Below are 22345 nucleotides of genomic sequence, written 5' to 3' on the forward strand. Positions count from 1 at the left end.
GCCTTTCTCAGAAAGCTTCAAATGTTTTTTTTTCATACCAAAGATCAGAAAGTAGCCAAAAAGTCAATATGCAAGAATGCTGCTGTATTAGTATTGAATTTCTCTGTTGTATTTCCATTTTAAATTCAAGTCAAGAGGAGCACAGATCCATGCTTTTCTTTCCATTTGGCTAAATTGTTCTGATGCATTACACTGCTAAACCTACTGAACTCTCAAGTACAGTTGCATTTAAAGACTGTGGAAAATTCACACGTTGATAAGAATGCTTGCAGTGCTCTGCTGTTCTCTGAAGGTGTGAGAAATCTAATATTTCTCACAGCTGTTAGAAGCCCTTTGTAATTTATTCTTTACTTTTCTGCACAAGCCCCACAAGGCTTTTTTTTTTTTTTAACCTCTTGTCGACTACACAATTACTTTGAACGTCTGAACTGCCACCAGCTAGATACTACCTCTCTGATTTCAGGCAACAGCTCACACTGTTTTATTCAGCCAGATGAAACAGCCTTCCTAGCTCTCAAGAGAAGGCAACAGGACAGGACTCTACCGATGAACAATTTAGTACAGTCCTGATGAAAAGAGTGTCTCAAGCTGGCAGGTAGTAACAGAACATGGTGCAGAAAACCAGATATGGGCAGCTCTGGGGGTAAGCCCTGGTCAACATGAGGCTAAGCAAAGCTGCAGCATCAGAGCTCATGGCCTTGATGCTACAGCAGTGATCCCCACATGGTTTCCCTTCTGCAAAGCACCTCCCTGTTCAGGGTCTTGCAGACTTAGTTGGTCACAGCCAGAACAGCTTTGGGAGTCCTACATGAACAAAGAGGGGTTACATTCCATGGATGAAAGGAAGAGGATTCCCATATGCACATTTGTCTAGATTTCAAAGTATGAGTATGAGATACCTCTATTATTTGCTAGACAGAAAGCTGTGACTCCGTATTGTCTTTATATGCCTGACACATGTTTCACTTCTGACCTCCAAGGTACACAGAAATTGCACACAATGAGAAGAAAAAAGCCAAGCAAATGCATGTCTTGATAGCTTGACGTTGCCTTTTGCCTAAAGCAATTTTACATAATTAGCCATCTCACAAGTAAATCCTTTTTATTTTATACTTTCATCCATTTAAAATAAAAACTGTACAGTGGCATGGATAGCTTGTCATTTTAATACACTTTGATGTTTGCAAGCTTTGAAATATCATGTTCAAATTTGTATGCAAATTTGTGTTTCCAATTACATACTCATTAGTTCTTCTGGAACTTCATCTTAATATTCAGAAAATGTTTATGGCTTTCTCTGTTGTTTTTCAGAATTGCTTTAGAATGACACCCCATGTATAATAAACAAATGAAGAAATCCATTAACACTCAGTAACTTTCTTAAACATCACATTTAATTCCTAAGGATGTTAATTTGTCACTTCAGAAAGTTCAATTATCTGTGTACACTCCATCTGATAGCATATTAAAAATCATAAGAAAATGGTTTTGTATCTATTGCATTTACATCCTCCAAAAATGGCCACCTCCATTCCCTTCTCACTTTAAAGTCTGTCATATTTTTCAATATCTTTAATGAATGTTTTGATAGACATGAAATACTGATCCACATTCCTAGATGGAGCAAAATTGCTACTACTGCCTAGACTTCACTGGAATGAAGCAAATTTATAGCAATTACGAATACAGATTTTTTTTCTAGTTATCCACCTCCATTAAAAGCATAAATAACATTTTAAATCCTAGAGTGAAGTAAAAGTCTTACTGTTAAAAAAAATGCAGTAATCTCCACTGCCAGAAAGATCAACTTTTGGATGATAACTGGAGCTCACTAATAAGTAAAATGCAGAACACATAGAATGAGAGGAAGGAAGGAAGGGCTGGGAGAGAGCATAAGGGCATTCAGTGTGTAGCACCATCCCACTCAGCAGTGATGGGATGGAAATGCGCACTGGCAGATGCTAGTCTAACCTGGTCCCATAGATCTCCCTCTTCCTGGAGATCTAACAAGTCCCCTGGGCTATCTACCCTATCAGATTTCTCCTAATCATCGAATCATTGAAGTTGAAAGGGGCCTTTAAATGTTATCTGGTTTAGCTCCCCTGGCAACGAATAAAGGAACAGCTACAGCTTGATCAGGTTGCTCAAAGTCTGGTCCACCCCGACTCTGAATGTCTCCTGGGATGGGACATCCACCATCTCTCTGGGCAACCTGTTCCTGAACCTCAACATCCCAGATTCCTCCCTAACATCTAACCTCAATCTCCCCTCTATTAGTTTCAAATGATTTCCCTTTACCCTATCACTATCAGAACCCCTCAAGCATGAAATTGTTCTTCAAGTACTAGAGGGCCATGCTGAGGTCTTCCTGGAGCCTTCTCTTCTCTGATTTAAGAAAGCACAACTCCCCCAGCCTATCTTGATAGGTGTTCCAGCCCTCTGATCATTTTCACAATCCTCCTCTAGACCTGCCTGACAGCTCTACAACCCTCCTGTACTGGGGCCCCCCAGGCATGGACACAGTACTCCTGATGGGGCCTCACAAGGGCAGAGCAGAGGGGTTCAATCGCCTCCATCCTCCTGTTGCCACTCCTCTTTCATGCAGCCCAGGATACTGTTGGCCTTCCAGGCTACAAGAGCACACTGCTGGCTCATATCCAGCATCTCATCCACCAGGACCCTCAAGTCCTACTCTGCAGGGCTGCTCCCAGTGAGTTCTTCTCCCAGTCTGTTCTCGTATCTAGGTTTGCCTCAACCCAAGTGCTACACCTTGCTCTTGGCCTTGTTAAACCCCATTAGATTCTCATGCGCGCATCCACTCCTCAAGACTGTCCAGGTCCCTCTGGACAGCATCCCTTTCTTCTACAACATTAACTATACAACTCATCTTGGTGTCATCAGCAAATTTACTGAGGGCACGCTTGATCCTACTGTCTAGGTCATTGATAAATATGTTGAAGAGCACCAGTTCCAAGACGGACCCCTGAGGGTCAGCACTCATGACCACCCTTCACCTAGAGCCATTGTGGGGCCCACGGAGGAGCATGGTGGGTAGAATTCTGTGAATTGGTACAGGGGCTTCCTGTTAACCCTCTGGTGTTGCTGATATGCCCTGCTTGTGTCAAGGAGGCTTTTGCACTCTTTCTGGAACCTCTCGGTTCAAATCTTCATACTTCTGACCCACCTGTTGCCATTTCAGCCACTGGACTTTTGTTTCCTTGTAGGTACCAAAGTTTCTCTTATTTGTGTCCTTTCATCTTCTAATGTACTTGAGACTCCTTGGGTTAGTTTTAACTCTGCTTACAGAGCAATAGAACAAGGGGAAATAACTTTAAAAGAGGGGAGATTTAAGTTATACGTTACGGGGAAATTTTTTACTAAGAGTGTGATGAGACATTGGCACAGGCTGCCCAGAGAATCTGTGGGTGTCCCATCCCTGGAGACATTAAAGGCCAGGCTGGATGGGGCCCTGGGACAGCCTGGTCTGGTGGGAGGAGTTGGATCTAGATAATCACAGAATCACAGAATTGTAGGGGTTGGAAGGGACCTCCAGAGATCATCGAGTCCAACCCCCTTGCCAAAGCAGGTTCCCTACACCATAATCTTTACAGTCCATTCCAGCACAAGCCATTCTATTTATAGGGATCATTCTATTTACAGGTCTAGAGTCAGGGAAACCACAGATGGGTTAGACGTTAATTTGCTGAAAGAATTATATGTTTCCTCTGGCTTTATGGCCTGGAGACATCATGCATCTACACTTTTGGGTGATCCAGTGTGGAGCCAGGAGCAGTACTCAATCCATTTCTCTGCACAATGTGTCAGAGCCAAAAAATACTAAATATAATAACTGGTAATGTGACAGCGCCCTGTTTAAGAGGATGCTATTTGGAACACAGTCACTGGAAATAACATGAACAATTAAGATTGAAACTTACTGTACCTGTATATGCAATAGAAACTATGAAATATCTAGAGAGGCCAGGCTTTCCCTTTTCTTGCCCTTAAAGTGGATACAGCTCCACAGGACTCCAATAGAGGATGTCTTTCTCAGTCTATCATACTCTCCCTCCAGTCCAGCTAAAACTTGTAGTGCACAGAATAGCAGAGAAATGGCAAAGATAGAGGCCAATTTCATGAAAATAAATGCAAATCAGTTTTCACAGCTATTGCAAGTTTTTGGTGTCAGCAAAAAGCTTGGTAAGCAAATATTACATTGGCTCATATGCATCCCCATTCGCGCTAGCAGGCCTGAAAACAACACGCTTCTAAGCGCTAATAAATCTACAACAATGTGTTAAGAGTTCTTTAATGACTTTAAATTAACGCTGATCTTCTTAATTAAACTTTTTTAATTAAGGAGTAAATCTGTGCATTAAACAGATCAATTTATTCTAGCATGCCACAAGCATACAAGATGGATACTGCACTAGCAATGCAGACCTGAGTCTTGCTCCAACAGAAGCAGCTCTCTTCCTTACAGGCAGACAACGGTAATTGCGGTTCAGAGTGGGACAAGGTCGGATAAAATTTGTAGCACTGCATCACAGTCTGACATTTGATATGTGCAATGCTCAGCAGAAACCACTTAATTTTGAGAATTTTCGAAAATAAGGTACTGGAAATTTCTCCCTTGCTAAGGAAAACTTAAGGTAAGCAGCTGTCTAGAAGAGCGGGAACACAGTGAGAGTCCATAAACTACTCCTTAAAATCATAAACAGAAATATTTATCAGCAGTAAATTAAAAAAAATTTATTAAAAAAAAAAAAAAATTGAAAGTCTTCCTGGATTCATTTTCAGTTTTCTCAGCTTTTTGGGTATGGTGAAAACAACTACAGGCATGAATTATCAGTACTTTGAACATGAAGTAGAGGGAATAGAAATGCTTTTTATGTTATTATTGAGTATTACCCAAACCCATTATTTCAGAAATACTACCCAAGCCCATTATTTCAAATGTACATGTGATGCCATAAATCAGACAGGGGTGTGGGCACCACAGAGGTACTTGCTCTCAGGGCTGTTTGCCATCCGCTGACATCAAAGAGGAAATGAATGTTGCTCATTATCTCCCAACAAGATGAGGCCAAGCCGTCAGGACCAGGCCTCAAAGCTTCACCACATGGCCCAGCTGCAGCACCTGCCAGCACATCTGCAGCATTCCTGGAGGGATTACAGGGAGCCCCTAGAATACATAAGCCAAGGAGTTCCCAGGGCCTGATAACTGCAGGATTGTTTCTTTTCACCTCTGCTATATTTTAGGGCTGGGAGATGAGGGTATCTTCCTGGCGCTTTACCCTAAAGTTAGCTCTCAGGAGAGCAGTTTGTTTGAAGTGACAACAGGCATAAGCTCTCAGCTCACTGTAAATACAGATCAATGCCTGCACAGTACAGCATCATGGGAGCTGATTAGAAGTCATCCACTTCTCCCAGACTAGATCATAGGATAAGAGATTTGAGAACAGAGGCTGCAGCTCAGTTTTTACCATTGGATTCTTTTGTTTGTCCTAGCCAGAATTTGTCACCAATTCAAGTTCATTCTAGAGAAAAATCTCAATAACTTTTCATACCAAAGATGTTTTTGTATTCAAAGCTACACTGAGTAATTCTGAAATAAGAATAATATTCATGCAATCCTTCCTTCATAAATATGAAGTGATATAAAGTGGGGTGGTTTTGTTGTTGTTGTTGATGTTTTAGCATGTTTGTTACATTACGGTCTGCTCCCCTTACTGGAAATAAAAGATAGAAAATCACAAGGCGTTCAGCCTGTGTCAGAAGCATTTTTAATGGCACTTTCTTAAACACTGAATTTGGAATGGTAGTTCAACAAACAGGAGGAACATACAAGAGCTTAGAGTGCTCCCACACATCTCCTGAGCAGCTCTCAGAAAACACTGCTGGATAGTTTCTACTACAGCTTTCTGCACCTCAAACTCTAGCTTTTGAAAATCTAGCAAACTTCAGGTAGTTGGGAAGCACAGCTCCAAGAGAACAACACTGTAGCATTTGTGATGGGGACAGTACATCAGAAGTCACTGGCATCTCTCAGGCCGGGGAGAAACAAAGGCAATAAGTGACAGCCTCAGAGCAGCAGCCAGTTGGGATTATAACTGACTATGCCGGCAAGGCACAGAAGCTCCTCTGTGATAGGTTTGAGCTCAAATAATCCAGAACTATCTGATTTTCTTACCATGATGATAGACATTAGTTTTTTATTTACTCTGCTAAATAAAGCCAAGAAAAGCTCATATATTCATTACTGATTAATGCAGAGAAAATCCAAAGGGCTATTCATACAGTGTTACTTGACATGTACATGGTTTAAATGAGAATTCATGTTAGGAATGCAGCATAGCTATTTCTTTCCTACTGAAATGAAATTGGTCAGTAGAGTTAAAATCGCATCAAGTTGCATAAGGTATCCCAGTGAACAGAGGATTACTGAGAATCCTCCGCCCTATCTTTTCAGTCTGAACACAGTTGAGGCATCCCGAAAAAGTGGTGTGGATCTACTACAAGGGGATGCTCAGAACAAAGACATAAGTGACGTTGCCCACACAAAAAGTCAGCACACCCTCATAGCTCTTTAATGTTCCTGTTCTCACTCATGCATTAGTCTTATATCATCATAACCTTCTGGAAGATTGATTTACCTGTCCTACTGGAAGTTATTTACTTGTCAGGATATTGGCAGATAATCTGCCACTAACCTTGTCTGAGAAGTTATTTTGTCATTCACATATAGTGACAATTTTTACACTGAAAGAAAGATATGAAGAAGTACATCCTCTCTACTGCAAGTATTAGTTAAGGATGCACTTACTCATAAAATTGAGCAAAACAATTCCAAAGAAGGAATAATGTTGTCAGCCTTTTGCTGAAACCTCAACCCCAAGGTCAAAAATACTCTGATAATTGTCTAACAAAACTTTTATGTTCCTTCTCCTAAGTGCCTTTAACTGGTTCATTGTTCACAGGGACTCTAAACATCTCCTCAAAGTCAGCAGACTCTCCCATTTAAGTTTCCCTCTCCTCTGAGCATTATCTTCTGCTCTTGTTGTGGGAGGATTTTCATGATAAAGTGATGAGTGAGTGAATCCTAGAGAAATGCAAGCATACTAGAGCCATTTCCCTGTACTTGATAGGTCTTTTCTCTCAGTACCATTTAGGACATTTCTCCTTCTTTTTAAATTATCTGCCAGAGTACAGCCTCTCCTGGATCATGACAGACATTCAGAGCCACTCCTGTTTTTGGTAGCACTGATTTATGAAACTCTTATTGGGATAGACTTAATCTATCACAGGAATTGTTTTTTTCCTCTCAGAACTCAGTATAGCAGATGTGATAAAGCACCTGTATAATAGGCTTTCTATGCTGCCGTTGCCCACAGTGAGGTTTACCACACTCTTCATGAATTATGGCTTCATTCTGGGCTTAAGTAAGCCTGGGTAAGGTGAATGAATTACAAAAGTGGATTGTGGAGATGATAAACACATGGAGCACAGTGGCTCAAGCTCTCACTGAAAGGAACGAATTGGTTTTTGATGTTAGACAGCAGAAGATGCTGCTTGCGTAAAGATCACTGAATGCAAATAATCAAGTGCACTAAAACACATTGGAGATGACAAAAAGATAATATTGTAATCTTTTTTTCTTTCCTACTCAGCCAGGTAGGACTAGGAATAGTCACCTCTGGGTTTTTCCAGCTGCATTTCTTTATGCTTTTATTCTTCAAGCCATCTTGCCCATTAGAAATTTATCAAAACTTGCTCACATGATAATCCAAGGGAAAAATTTGACCTGACACTGGATTATTAGATCAAAGATGAAACATGTGACATTTGCTATGTTTAAATATTACAAGAATCAACAGTAGATTTTTTTTTCCCAAGATTGAATACATAGATTTAATATTAACAAATAGTGCATACCTTGTTCTCCATCAGTTTGACTCCAATCCATGCTCTTTATAATCAGAGTGCTTATTTGAGGAAAATGTGCATCTCCATCTCATGTAGAAACACAGAAACAAGAGGATTAATTTTGCAATAGTTCACCAGATGAATTAGATTGAAATACTCAGTCATCAAGGATTGAGCTACCTGTTGATATAGAGAGATGTTTTTACTACAGAAGAGGAGTTGCAATACAATTTTTAACTTTAATAACTCTATATTAAATATTATAATTCACTGTTCGTGTTTTCAATTATACCACTTACAAATAAGATGCTACTTACGGCAGATTAATTTGTACATCTTCCCCCGGAGATGATTTTTTTTTCAAAATACGCAAAACATACACTGGAGAACAAGAACTACTCTGCTTCCTATCGAGGAGATTACCATGAAGATCTGTGCTCTCCGGTAGTTAAGACAGGATTACTGCAAGTTTGACAGCTTTCAATCAGCCACAAAGAACAGAAAAGAACTATCAGCTTGAAATTATCTATGTGAAATGTGAAAGTGAAAAAGTGATGTGAAAAAGTGCAGCCAACTTCAGCTGAAATGTCACATCAAATAACCAATTTAGACTGTAGAGGAAAACAAAAGTTTTACATTTATTATCTTTCTCACACACCCTTGGCCTTGTGTCAGCTCAGGCAGCAGCAACAACTGAGGTTCATTAAAAAGCTAGCATGTGTCAACTGCTTTCTATACAGTTTCTAGAAGCCTTCGTCCATTCAATTTTACACTCAGAATGAGAGCCAGCAGATGGAGGGGGAGGAGAGAAATTTAACCTGAGAAAGGCACTATTTGCAATTTTATACAATTTATTGAGTATTCTCATCTACATTGATTACACTAAAAACTCAAAAGACTCCCAGAGAAGATCAGCTATTTATTACAATCAGCTCACTAAGATTATATGAACTGATACAAAATTATGTTATTTTTTTTCAGTGGCATGAAGGACATAAAAATGTAATAACAGTAATAAGTAAACACAGTATATTTGGTATGTTCTAGAGGAACATCCAAAATGAGGTGGAACTGGTAGCTAAAAGCCTGGGGCAAAGTCAGATCTATTAATAGTTTCAGTTCATTTTTTTGGGAATAATTGACTTGAATGAAATTCAAATGTATCAATTTTTTTCCCCATTTAAAAAAGAAAAAAAGAAAATAATTAGAATCACAGAATTGTTAAATTTGGAAAAGACCTCTAAGACCATCTAGTCCAACCATACAACTACCAACAATGCTGCTCACTAAATCGTGTGCCTAAGTACCGCACCTACATGTTTCTTGAACACCTGCAGGGAACAGTGCCAACTGGGCACACTGTTGGCTCATGCTCAGTTGAGCATCAACCAACATCCTCAGGTTGTTTTCCTCTGCAGCCTTCCAGCCACTCTGTCCCAAGCCTGTAGCACTGCATGGCATTGTTACGACAAAACTGCAGAACCTGGCCCTTGATCTGGTTGAACTTCATCCCATTGGCCTCAGTCCAGCAGTCCAGCCTGTCCAGGCTCCTCTGTAGGACCATCCTGCCCTCCAGGCAGATTGAAACTTCCTCTCAAATTGGTATCATCTGCAAACTTAGTGAGGGTGCACTCAATCCCCTCATCCAGATCATCAATAAAGATAAAGATATTTAATAAGATGGGCCCTAATACTGACCCTTCAGTAGCACAACTCATGACCAGTCACATCAGCTGGATTGAACTCCAGAATCTCAGCCTTTTACTTATCCTCAGTCATCACTTTTCCCTCCTCATCTGTAAAGGATGGAGATTCTCCTTAAAAAAAAAAAAAAAAGTCTTTTTTCACTACAGTGGCCAGGTTGATTTCAAGCTGGGCTTTTGCCTTTCTAATTTTCTCCCTGCATACCCTAGTAACTTCCTTGCACTTCCTCTGAGTCGCCCATCCCTTCTTCCACAGGAAGCAGATTCTCTTTTTCTCCTGGAATCTCAGCAAAAGTTCTCTGTACATCCACACCAGTCTTCTTCCCATCCAGTTACGGCACAAGCACACAGCCTGCTCCTGTTCCTTTAAGACTTCCTTCTTGAAAAACATCCAGCCTTCCTGAACCCTTTACTCTTAAGAACAGACTCCCAAGGGATTTTCCCTACCAGCATCTTGAATAATTCAAAGTCCACACTCCAGAAGTCCAACGTAGTAGTTTTTCTGACAACTGATAACTCGTACAAGCTTTTGTGGCTAATCAGATTCGAGCTTAAAACCTCATCTTAGCTAAATGCTTTTTCAAATACATGCACTATTCTCAAGAAGCTACTGCTAATATAACTACTTTTAGAATTAGCTTTCCAAAATACCTACAGTGAGTTTATAAACAGGATATCACTAAGGCTGGATGATTTTCTGGTTTTATTTTTCTCTGAACTTTATTCAGTGTGTTCAAGTTTCACTGTGGTGCAGTGTTTTGGTGTAACTGAGCATAGGATGCATAGCAATTACATATGTCCTAGCTGGTTCTTTCTTGAGATAGAATTTTGTTTACCTCCGATGAAAGATCTTAAAAATCAATACAGGACTTTCCCACCAAGATAAAATATAAAGATCCTGAAAATCTGCCACACTGTACAAGTTTATGAAGAGACATACAGCAAGAAAGGAGGAGAAGACACACACACAAACACACACAAAAATCGTTCTTTGTATTTTAATTTGTTTGTGCAAGGATCATGGAAAACACCAGTATACTTGAGCAGAATCTCTACCTTTCGTTTGGTTGTGATTTTTTTTTTCCTCAGAGGGCCTGAAGGAACCTCAGTTCACCAAAGATCCACAGAACAAATGGCAATGTCTTTGAAAGTTAAAATAAATAGAAATACCTTTGAAGTCTTTCCTCTTCCAAAAGTATTCAGAGCCCTTGGCATTGGAGAGAAGGGTTTCCCTGTAGGAAGCTCTGTGTATCCTGGTGAAACACAGGACATCAGACTGGATGAAAACCTGACCACTGAAATGGAGAAGGAAGAGTTTTGTTCTGTGAAGAAACAAAGTGAATCCTCACTCAGTCAACGGCAAAGGCATTTGAAATCAGTTAGCCACACTGAGCTAAGAGTAAAACAAAGCCCAGAGCTTAGATGAAGGTAAGCCTGCAGGTCCTTCTATGACTCTTCTCTACACGCTACCTTATACAATGTTTTGAAGATGCCATTTGACAAAAGACATATAGTTTGACTAGATACAGTTACTAAAGTAAAATCTTCTGTGGGACATCAGACTGATTGAGCACCCTCCTTGATCCTTGGGGTAGAGCTGAATAGAGATGACGTAGCAAAGTCTGCTGCCATAAGAATACTTTAAAGTTTTCCTTTCAGTGTTGCTTAATTCTGATCTAGAAAGCAAAGAAAAACTGAATAACAAATGTATGTTTGATAAGGTTTTATAGTTCACCCTCAGAATCCACAGAAACACAATATCCTATATAAGAAAATTATTCTATATATACTTTATCTCTGCATGTAAAAGCTATGTGAGCTTATGGACAAAATACCATAAAACAGTTTGGACTCTATCCGTCACATCACTGTTTTGGTATTTCACTAAACACAAAACCAAGGAAGCCACCAATCTAAATTCAGTTGCTCACTGATGTTTTCAACAGAAAGGTGTCCAGTCAACCTCCTCAAATCACTTTCTTCATTTTTTGCATGTCTGGATCACTGGGACAGTTATTAGGAGCTGATCACAATCACCTAAAATTATCTGAATTACCCATGAACAGGAACAGTACTTGCAAGTTTATGGCTTCAGTTTCTAATATTCCCATTTTCCAAAGTATTTGTTTCTTTTGTATTCTGGAAGCTCCCTTAGATTTGAAAGTATTTAAAAAGAAAAGGTTTCCAGGAAACAAGCAGCTTTGTTTTCCATAAGGGATTTTTGAAACATTTTGCTTCTGAAATGATCAAGCACTCTGATTACAGATTCTCTACATTCATTGCTCTGCTTTGCTTTAGACTTTCTGAGTTATACTGTAGTGGTGATCTTCCTTGCAAAGATTTGGATAAAAACATCAAAAGCGCACAGTGATCTACATATGACTGTTTCAGTTAAATGCCTCACCCCCTAAAGTCTTCTTTGTATCTGCTAATATTTATCCTTTCTCTGCTGTTGTAGATTTTAAGGCAGGTTGAGTTTTCTTTTCCCATCATGTATACTTTCCTATTTTTATTTTTTATCCATCCATAAACAGTTCTAAAGTTCTCTGAATATACTGCCAACTGAGAGCTTGTGATAACAGCATGCTTCTCAACATATTTTACCTAGCCCTGTCTTATTATCTGAAATGGCCATTTCATCTGCCAGGAATGTCTTCGTGCCACTTAAAAATAAATAGTTGTCTCCGTTCATATTCTTTATTCCTTTTATAAGCAGACAGAATTCAGCTAAAGATAAATGTATGCATTCACTTTTTTAAAACCTTCCAAACAACCCAATTTCTCTTTAAAGTGCTTAGAAGTGCAGCCTGGAATATGTCTAATATGTCATTTAGAAATGGAAAGTCCTTTTTTTTTTTTTTGTTTTCTCTTATCCACAAGTACATATACATTAACCTCAGAAAAAATGACTTAGTAGGAGTTTCAGAAGCCTTCGCATTAAGCAGTTCCTATCCTTCAGTAGAGCCCCCTAAGTAACTATGGGGAGATTACCTTTATTCCTTGGCTAGGTTGATTCTAACTTAGCATTTGTTGTTAGGCTTGTAATATAAAAACATGCTTTCAAATATTTTGCAGTTTTTGTTCTCCTATGGATTAAGTTTTTACCTCTACTTAAGCACTTCAATAATTTTCACAGATTATATATATGTATAATGAATTTTCTCCTGTAGGACTGTTTTTTAATAGGTAATCTACTCTATTTCTTAGTATTCAAGGTGATATTAATACAGACAAAAGAATCAAGCCAAAGATTTTGGTGCTATGGAAACGTTACTGTTATGAAAGAGGCATTTTAGTTTGGCATGGTTTCTCAGTGCATTTCACATTATACTTAATAAAAGTTACGGACATACCAATTTAAGAGAGTACTACCATGGACTGAAGTGCTACTGAAAGCCAGCCTCAACAAACTCTTCGGCAGCCCAACGTCAAAACCAATTTGAGATTTAATTGATTGTTCTTATTGAGACTCTTATAAGGTGTATCAAATGAAATATCTGTTTGCTAATTCACTCACAGTATACATCACATTAACTTCTCAGGCCAAAGACTGTAAGAAAGACCTTTAGAAATGCTTCAGTTTATCTTCTAAGTGGCCTAACATGACTTAAAGGCCCAATCATACAGCATACCGCTCGGCAGCTATCTTTTTTGCGGAATGCAGAGTCTAAGCATTGTATTAAACAAACAAACCCCAAGAAAGGCTCATATACATCCTCAAACAATCTGGCACTCTCATAGCAACACTTGGAAGAGACGTAACTATCAATCAATTACAATCAATTACAAATACTATTCAGCTCTGTCTTGAGATCCTGAGATCTGGCCACCACCTGCAAATACCTGGCTGTCATTTGTATGTGCATGAAGCTGAGCACATGCAATTCATTGCAAGATGACAGTTTATGCAAACATTGCAACTTCTACAAGTTCTTGTCCTGACTAGCACATCCAGAGATTGTTTATTGCTTAAGGTTAAAAAATCCACAGATGTAGCTTCAGCACTCTGTACATTAAGAGAATTTGTGTTCAAATACTGGAAACAGTTCCCCGGACTTTTTTGTTTTAATTCTATTTTTGCACATTTCCAGAAAAACAGCAAGCACCAGCATCAGATCAGTCATATTACATAACAAAAGTCTGATTTAGTTGTTGGATAAGGCAGTGTCCTCCAAATTGAATTTCTTCTGCTGCTTACCTTATTTAAATATATCAACAAAACTGTTTCTCATCTGTATTGACAGAGCAACAAAAAGTAATGGTGTACTTCTTCGACTGAGTAAACTAAATAATTGCAGAGATATAAATACAGAATGCTGATGAATTAGACTGGGTAAACTCCTTCATTCTAATTGAATATTCACATGATGATTCATATCGCTTCTTTCCAAGGAAAAACCCATGGTGGGATTACAACAGATGAGAAGACTGTATAAACACAGAGATTGTTCTTGGCAGACATTACTCCCTGCTGCCCTCTCCCTGGAACGAAGATGAAACGTTTGTGGATTTTAAATGCTTTTAAAACCAGTAGTTTGAAAATTCTTCCTAAGAGCTAACATAAGTCAGCTTTGCTCCAACCTAAAGAAATAATTTCTTGCTTTATCCACATAGCATACAGAGAAGAAATCATTCACTTCAATTTTTCTGCAGTTCTGGGGTACCTTTCCTGTTCCTTCTTCTTTTTGTCCTTCTTCTCTCTCAAACCCATATTTTTTACTCAATTTGACCTAATTAAATACAGGATATGTAACCCTCCAATTCAATTGTGTTATTTTCGTATATCATTATGTTTTGTTTATAAAAACAGTTGCTCAAGAAATGAGCAGATTTTACCAAATGGCAAAAACTTATCTGAAGAATTTGTTTACCAAGTTTGTACTGATTTCAACTGTACAGTTTTGTTGAAGCTACAGGTCTTGGGAGATTTAATCTCAGCTTTCAAGTGAGGGATATTCGTGTATCGCTTTGGTTCAGACCTATTAGACGCCCTGTTTAAAAAAATTGCTTATTTCCAGATCTGTCTCTGCTAACATCTGCATTAAAACAGAAAATGACAAACAGCTTATCTTAGTTTCATTTCTTAGTCACTAACTAATCATCAGTTAAACTAAGTGTGTGCCGTAACAAGTTCCTATATTCTAGAATCAATTTTGGCACTCATAATGTTATGATCATCTTGTAATACAGAGCTAAGCAACAGAAGGAAGAAAAAAATGTGAATCATTAGTACATAAAAGCAGCTTCCTGTTCTAAAATCACAGTTTTGTTACATCCTAAACAGAAGGAAGGATATGAATCCTGACATCTTCTAAGAATACCTTTGATTATGCAGGTTTCTTGTTTTGCCTTATCGCTGCATTTTTCAGCTTGGTCTAAAGAAATTATATCATCATCTTGTCACTATGCTGCCTTTTACTGTCAGAACCAGCTGTATGATAAACGGGACTCAATCCCTTCTGTTTGCCATTTATTCTAGGCAGGTGGAGCAAAGCATCTATGTGAAAAATGTAACTCTAGATTCAAACTCTGAGTGAGTGGAGTCACTATTTCGTAAAGGCACTTTTCTACCATTTAACAGCATCAAAAATTCCAGAGAGCTGTGATCCAGCCTGGAGTACTTGAGGGGTAGCCTGAGCCTCATCACCTACCACAGCAGCACAGCTGAGAAGGACCACCCTAGGCTGGTGTTTGACAGTCTGAGCAGAAAGCCATGCTGCTATGCTGGCTGAACAGCTTAAGGTCTTCTTAAGTAGATTTCTTTGGCCACCTAAGTTTCACCATGTGCCAAAGACCCGGAAGGATACAGAAATGGGTTCTAGTTACCATAATTATGCCATCCTCATCCTTCCTCTCTCTGATGGAGAATCTCGGCTGCATGCCAAATAGTTACTGGGCTTTAGGTATACAAATAAAATCAATATATTTTAAATTGATGTAATTAATCCCTTCCTCAGCCTAAAGGAGTATGGAATTATACATTTATGTTTACAGTGCTAGCAAGACACACCTTCTCAAAGGTAATCCTCATTCTGCCTGTGGGAGGAATAAGGCAGCAGCCGAGCATTGTGTTCCGGGCTCTACAATCAGGACATTTAGTAATAGTTGTTACCCTCTGCTGTGGTGCATTTCCTCCATATGTCTTATAACTAAGTTTCTTTCTATTTTTAGAAAGAAAAAAAGATCTAAAAATAGAAAGAAAAATGTTTGAAAAAAGCTATCTGTGTCAGAACCATCTCATTCTCATGCTCAGAATCTTATTCTCTTTCCCAAATATAAAATGTCAACACCTCTCGAAATAAAAATTAAACCATCAGGATTAATTAGCACTGCAACTGCACTTAAAGTACACACACAAAGTACAACTTCTTACTCTTTTTACTCATTTAAATGCACAGTGCAAGTTGAAAAAAATGTCTGATGTATAACCTTCCCTTTAACTGAGATAGTCAGTCCTCCCCTTTTCTCTCATATTACAGATACCTACTCACAGTTTGCTTTTCTAAGACCTTCTGAACAAAACCTCAGATGGCTTTTGCATGCAGCTCTGTCTACCACTGAAAATCCAGATCGCTTATCAAAGTGTTATCCAAATTCCCCAGTCTTCTCATTCTTTCAATCTTTAATTTTTTTTTCTACCATTGAATCCCATTATTGTATCAAAGAGATGTAAAAACAGATCTCTCACAATCTCTCTCATGTTTATATAGTAGAAGTGCAGAGAGCTCTAATTCAACTCCTGCTAAAATAAAACAAGGTAGTCACAGAATTCCAGGTGAGCAGGAAATGGCAGTTATTTGATTCATCTGCAAACTGATGATACAATTTCATATGCATACAGATACTTAGGTAGTCCTTTTGTTTTAAACTTTTCACAGCCTTTGTTTCATCATTTCCACTGAAAACTATTGAAAATTCCAACAGAGAAAGATGGGTTTATTTTTTCCTTCTGCAGAAGGCCTGTCTAAGCCAGATATATTGACACTGAAATAACAGCAACAACTTTCATTTGCAGATAGTAAAACATTAAACATTAAAGTTGATTTACTAAAAGACTTAATATACATAACAGTTTGAATTAGCTAAGAGAATAAAAATAAATTGGATTATACTGTTAGTGAACAGAGCCAACAGAGGTAAAAAATTTCTAACGTGATGATTCTTTACAAAAAAATTAGATTAATAGAAGAGGTTTGGTCAATTAATCTCCATAGCATTCAGGGTACTGTTCAGCAGTGACACAAAGAGGGACAAGGGAAGGCAAGAATAAAGGCAAAATCCAAGTGGAACATGTATGCAGTGAGACCATCTGCAGTTACATGAAACCACATTAACAAGAGGAAGAGAGATTCTAAGGAATAGATGCGCTCCTGGCTTCAAAAGCTATTTCAGTTATGGGGTTAAGAATAGTTTTCCATAACCACAGTGATTTCTTCTTTTGGAGGGTCTGAACACTGCAGGGACAAGAATGGTATATCTATATCAGTCCCTTTCCGGGGAATCATAGGAGAGGTGGCTGCACTGAAACTGCTGAAGAAAAAGGTAGAACATAGCCTTTAGAAGCAGCTTTATATAAGTAAAAGCTGAGGATCCCCTGTAGTCAAGCAGACTTCAGTCAGATTGTTGTTATAGGTTCAAATAAGCTTTCTTCACTTGCTTCACCTAAAGCATCGACCCTCAGCATGGGAGTAAAATGAGGTGGCAATGGAGTTCCTCATTTGAACCTGCCATAAGCAGGTTGTAATTATGAATACCAGAAACAGGTGATAGAATCAGGCCCATATGCCTTTTGTACCTGTTTATAGCTTGTAATGCTACATAGAACTCCTGTGCAACTTTTCTATTTTAACAGACAGAATACCAGTTCTTTAAAAATTTTCTTTTGTTTTATCATTCACATTATTTACTTCAGGCCAGAGTCTTCTAATATGAATACTTCAAAAGCTTTGAATTGGAGTTGTATATAAGAATATAATCCTGCTTATGAAATTTGACTATACCAGGGATTCTGCATATTTGCTTTGTTCCCTGCTGTTGCATCATTAGTCAATGACTTTTATTTTCTCTCATGAGATTTCAATGCATCGTATTTGCAAATATTATTTTTCTTCACTCATTCCAGACAAAAAATAAACGCATCTTTATGATTTTCATGCAGCATTCTCTCTCCTTGTGTCCAGTTATCATGTTAAAATGGCTCTGTTATAAAAATATTATTCTTGCTAGTGTCTCCAGAGTTTCAGGCTCTGGAGATGTAAGGGAGGAACCACAAAAAATACAGGCATATTACAAAAAGCTTGCTATAAAAAATTCTGAGGTTCTACCAAGAACACAACACAAAACTCTTCTGGCACAAAACTAGTCTGGCATCCCTACTTCATTCCCTATCCATTCCAGATATTTGGGCATAAACAGCAAGTTGCTTGGGAAGAAAGTCTATTTTTCAGCTATACCAGCCTGCAGCTCAAGATGTAATTCATGAACAAATTCCTCTTTTTCAGAACTGTGGGGGTAGGAAATGCCAGCTCGTATTTTTTTCTTGATAGTCTGCCATCATGGAAACCTGTAGCATCTTAGAGCTACTAAGCAACCAGGTATCTGTTAGGTAAACTTTGAACGCATATAATAGCAAAAAATATGTATTTTACTTTCCAGTTCAATTTCTTTCATTGTTCAGCTTAACACTACGCTCATGGTTTTTTTCTTTTCCTCTTTTGCAGAATATATAAAACCATCCTGAGAGATCACAGTTTCAAAAAAAAAAAAAAACAGGAGTGTCATATAATCAGACATAAGCCCAATTCCTGTCATCTTGCATATGTAAATTCAGTACAAATTTTAGATTCATCACTGTATCATGTAAAGAAGCATAGTTGTTACTGGGAACATCAACAGCACTCTCTCACAGCATACAGTGCTTACCTGGGCACCCTTGTGGGCTCTCGGTGCTGGTCTTCCCAAGAATTCCTAGTTCTCCTCCGGCTGGTGCCAAGGACTCAAATACTACAAGCTGGAACATAGCACAGACACAAGAAAGGAGGACCACACACTAGACATGTTTTTAAAAATGATTAACATGAAACTTCGCTGGGGTACCTTCTTTCAACTTCATGCGTGACAGGACTTCACCTGTTGTACACCCCATCTGAGGATTTATGTAGTTTATAAGTAGCATATGAGCTTTTCCTCCTTTTTCTCTGGGGAGAGGATGGAAGACGTCACTTATCTCACAAATAAATTAAACTACTAGTTGTAAACGTGCTTTGAAAAATGTACATTCTTGTATCAGTTAGGAATCATTAATTTGGCACGAAGGAAAGAAAAGGTGGGAAGAGTGTCTGAGACTCCATCTTCTCTAAGCATTTTGTTTCAGAGCATGTTTTCATCATTCTTCCAGAAAAGAAGTTTGGAGTAATTTTGATCTGACAAATGTTCCCTGAAGAAGAATTTCTTTGCTGTAGGAAGTTCATCACAAATACAGACACTAAACCTGGCAAAAGGGAGATTTTGCTGAAAGAGTCTAAAGCAGTCTTTCCAGAGCATCACTACTGCTTATTTATTTGCACATATGAAATCCAATCTTTATACACTGCCCTTAAGAAGAGTTTGGCTAAGCCTTATGTTTCCCCTAATGAGAGTGCCTAACCCTAAATTCCAGCTAATCCAGCATCTCATTCGTCCAGACTGCCCTGACCCTTTGCAAGCATTAATAGAAGTGTTCTGTGTTCAGTTACATAAATGTTAAGGGAGTGTGTGGGGGAGAGGGGGAGGGGAGAAGGGGGAGAAAGCGCACTAAGCTGGCACCACTGGGAAGAAGAGCAGCAGGGAGGGAAGTAGATGAAATGTAGATGAAATATTTTGTCTCTGATTTTCAAATGGCCAGAGCCCTGTCTGGCACTGCCTGGAAAAGCACTCTTCTTGCATGCGAAGGGAAAAAGTTTAAGTGGATTGTTTTACCTCAGGAATTGATTCAGTTTTCAGCAACAGGATTCCAGACAGTCTTTTGTCCTTCCATCAGAGCTAAGTAATAGTAGCTGTCCCTTCAGGAGGACAGGGACCTCATTTGTCATAGCTGTCTTTAAATTCTGAAACATTTTGTAACAGCAATGGTATAGCATAAATTTATAAGTACAAACATGAGAAATGTTTGTGGGCAGAGAAACATGTAAGCATCTGAGGTTCATCTCATAAAATTGATGCTGTATGATGCCAGATACATTTCTTAGCTGTATCACATAATGAGAAAGGGAAAGAACATCTGGTGGGAGGGAGCCAAGAGAACAGAAGAAAAACTGTGCCTTGCTGATCTGAAAGTTCAATGACACAGTGCCAGGCTCTGGTGGCTCACAGCCCAGGACTGCTTGAGAACAGATGGAATATAACATCTTCCCTCCGAAATTAAGGCAAATACAGGAAAGAGAAAATAAAAGGAAATGCAGCTCAGATTAGTACTTTCTGATCTACACCTCCTATGCCATACTTGATCCAAAACTCTTCGAAATGAACAGAAAATGCCCCATTGATTTCAGATAGATTTAGATTTTTTTTCAGGGCCTAAAGAAGGAGTTAAAAACATGGCACAGCAGAAACCTTGCTGGCATCATGGCTCTGTGGGGAAGTACAGAGCTCAGCCTGGAGCCGTGCATGTTTATCAAATGCTCCTCTTCCTTGGATTGCCCTTGAGACATGTTTCATCCAGTAAAATCCAGTGAAAAGATTTAAAATACCATTTCGTTTGCATATATTTGACAGAAAAGCTAAGCATTCTTCCAGAAGATTTGTGGTTCGAATAATACTTTTCCTGATATCTGGAGTAAGAGAATATTTTCTCTTTTTCCTGGCAAAAATCTTCCCAGAAAAGAAGTACATTCTTTCTGTATATTACTTGACATTTTGGTGTATTAACGCTCTTTTTTTTTTTTTCTTTTTTACTCAACAACGTTATTACAATCTACATTGCTTTGGTCTTTCAATACTACTCCTGCTTCCTAACAACCATTCTCAATATCCCCACAGATGCACATTCATTTCAGGTTTCTATAGCTGGTAAGCATTTCATTTTTCCCTATAATAGCAATTTACTTTGATGTATTAAAAACATCCATCAAAATCTCTGCAACTACAGTCATTATAAAACACCCCAATATTTACATGGCTTTGTATCAAAAGGAGAACTCTCGCACACACACACACAAAAAAAAAACTATAATTCATCCTGCCTCTTAGTCCAGTTTTATGCACATCAGATGGTTAAAATAGCTCTCTGGAGCTTCGTACATTCATTCTGTCTGGAAACAAATCAAACAATACTCCCTTTTATCTCTCCTCCAAAATCTCTACACAACCTTCACAAAATATTTTTAAAAAATAAATAATGCATGTAACCCACTATGTCTTCAATTATTTCATGTTATTCTATGAGCAAGGTAGCAAGTGTAACACTATAAGCATTTAGTTCTATGGTACTTCAAGAGGATTCCATGCTGTCTTCTCCACATATCACTAATCACAGGGTCAAAGACAAGAAAAAATTAACACAATTTAGATGTAGTATACATACAAATATCCACCACGAAAACTATGACAAGATGCTAAAGTCTGTGTGTCCCTATTTGACAGAACGATAAGTTTTCAGTGTCCAGTTGCCAAAAAAATGCTCTGTTGTCTAAGTAGAATGTGATGTAAGAAACAAAATGAGCAGCTGAAGCATATTCAAGTGACATATCCAATGGAACAAGAGCTGAGCAGAGAGCACAGCTCACTCAGAGTTACTACAGAGACACGCACATTTAAAATAGCAGACGGACAGACAGGAAAGGCTTTGGAAGTGGCTCAACAGGCTGAAGGAGAAATTAAAATGCCATAATTTGAAATGTGACAAAAAAAGCTTGATCAAATCTGCTACTACGGCCTGCTTACAGATGAAATTTGGGCAAGGGGAAATAGAATGCCTCCAAGGCTACCAGTGAAGCAAAAAATTACATTAGCTTTACAGCCTGAAGCATATTTGTTAGTATTTAACAAATTATGTGCTTCATTTAAATACTGTTGCTGGTAGCCAAATAAATTAAAATCACCTCATTAGGCTTTACATCAGTGAAGTTAAAAGATTAAAGGAGGTTTTTTTGAGTTTGTTTGGTTTTTTAACCCACTGTCTAGGTATCTTTCCACTTGTATAGTCAGTGCCAGTAGGGACCTATGTCTCACTGAGGCTTTTTCCATATCATTAGTCTCTAGGAATTCTGAACCTATATAGCTGTAATCAAAGACAAGACACATGTGATTTCAAAGTACGGCCATGGTGCTACAATCAAAAAATACAATCATTCTAATATCCTAAATGTATCAGTCTGAAGAATTTATAGCTCAGAAGGCCCATATGGTGCCCTCAGGTAAAGGCAGACTGTATTTTGCCAGCATGTCATATGAAATGCAAGTATAATCCTATGGGGGGAAAGAAGGGAAAGCTGGAAGAACCAGCTACTACTTTTCTCCTTCCCCTTTATAGAGCATGACTTTTAACAAGTTGTTTTATTATGTGCGTCTTAGGTACTCTATTTGTGACATGAAGACACTGTAAGCCCAAATTTAGATTCTAATCTTTCTGGTCTCCAGACAGCCAGCACAGCTTTACCAAGGCAGATCACGCCTAATCAGACTGGTGGCCTATGATGGAGCAACAGCATTGGCAGATAAAGGAAGGGCAATTGATATCA

Source organism: Centrocercus urophasianus, unplaced genomic scaffold (assembly GCF_019232065.1).
Source record: "Centrocercus urophasianus isolate 14NV4802_14NV808 unplaced genomic scaffold, USGS_Curo_1.0 seq_17, whole genome shotgun sequence".
In the NCBI taxonomy this organism is placed as follows: Eukaryota; Metazoa; Chordata; class Aves; order Galliformes; family Phasianidae; genus Centrocercus; species Centrocercus urophasianus.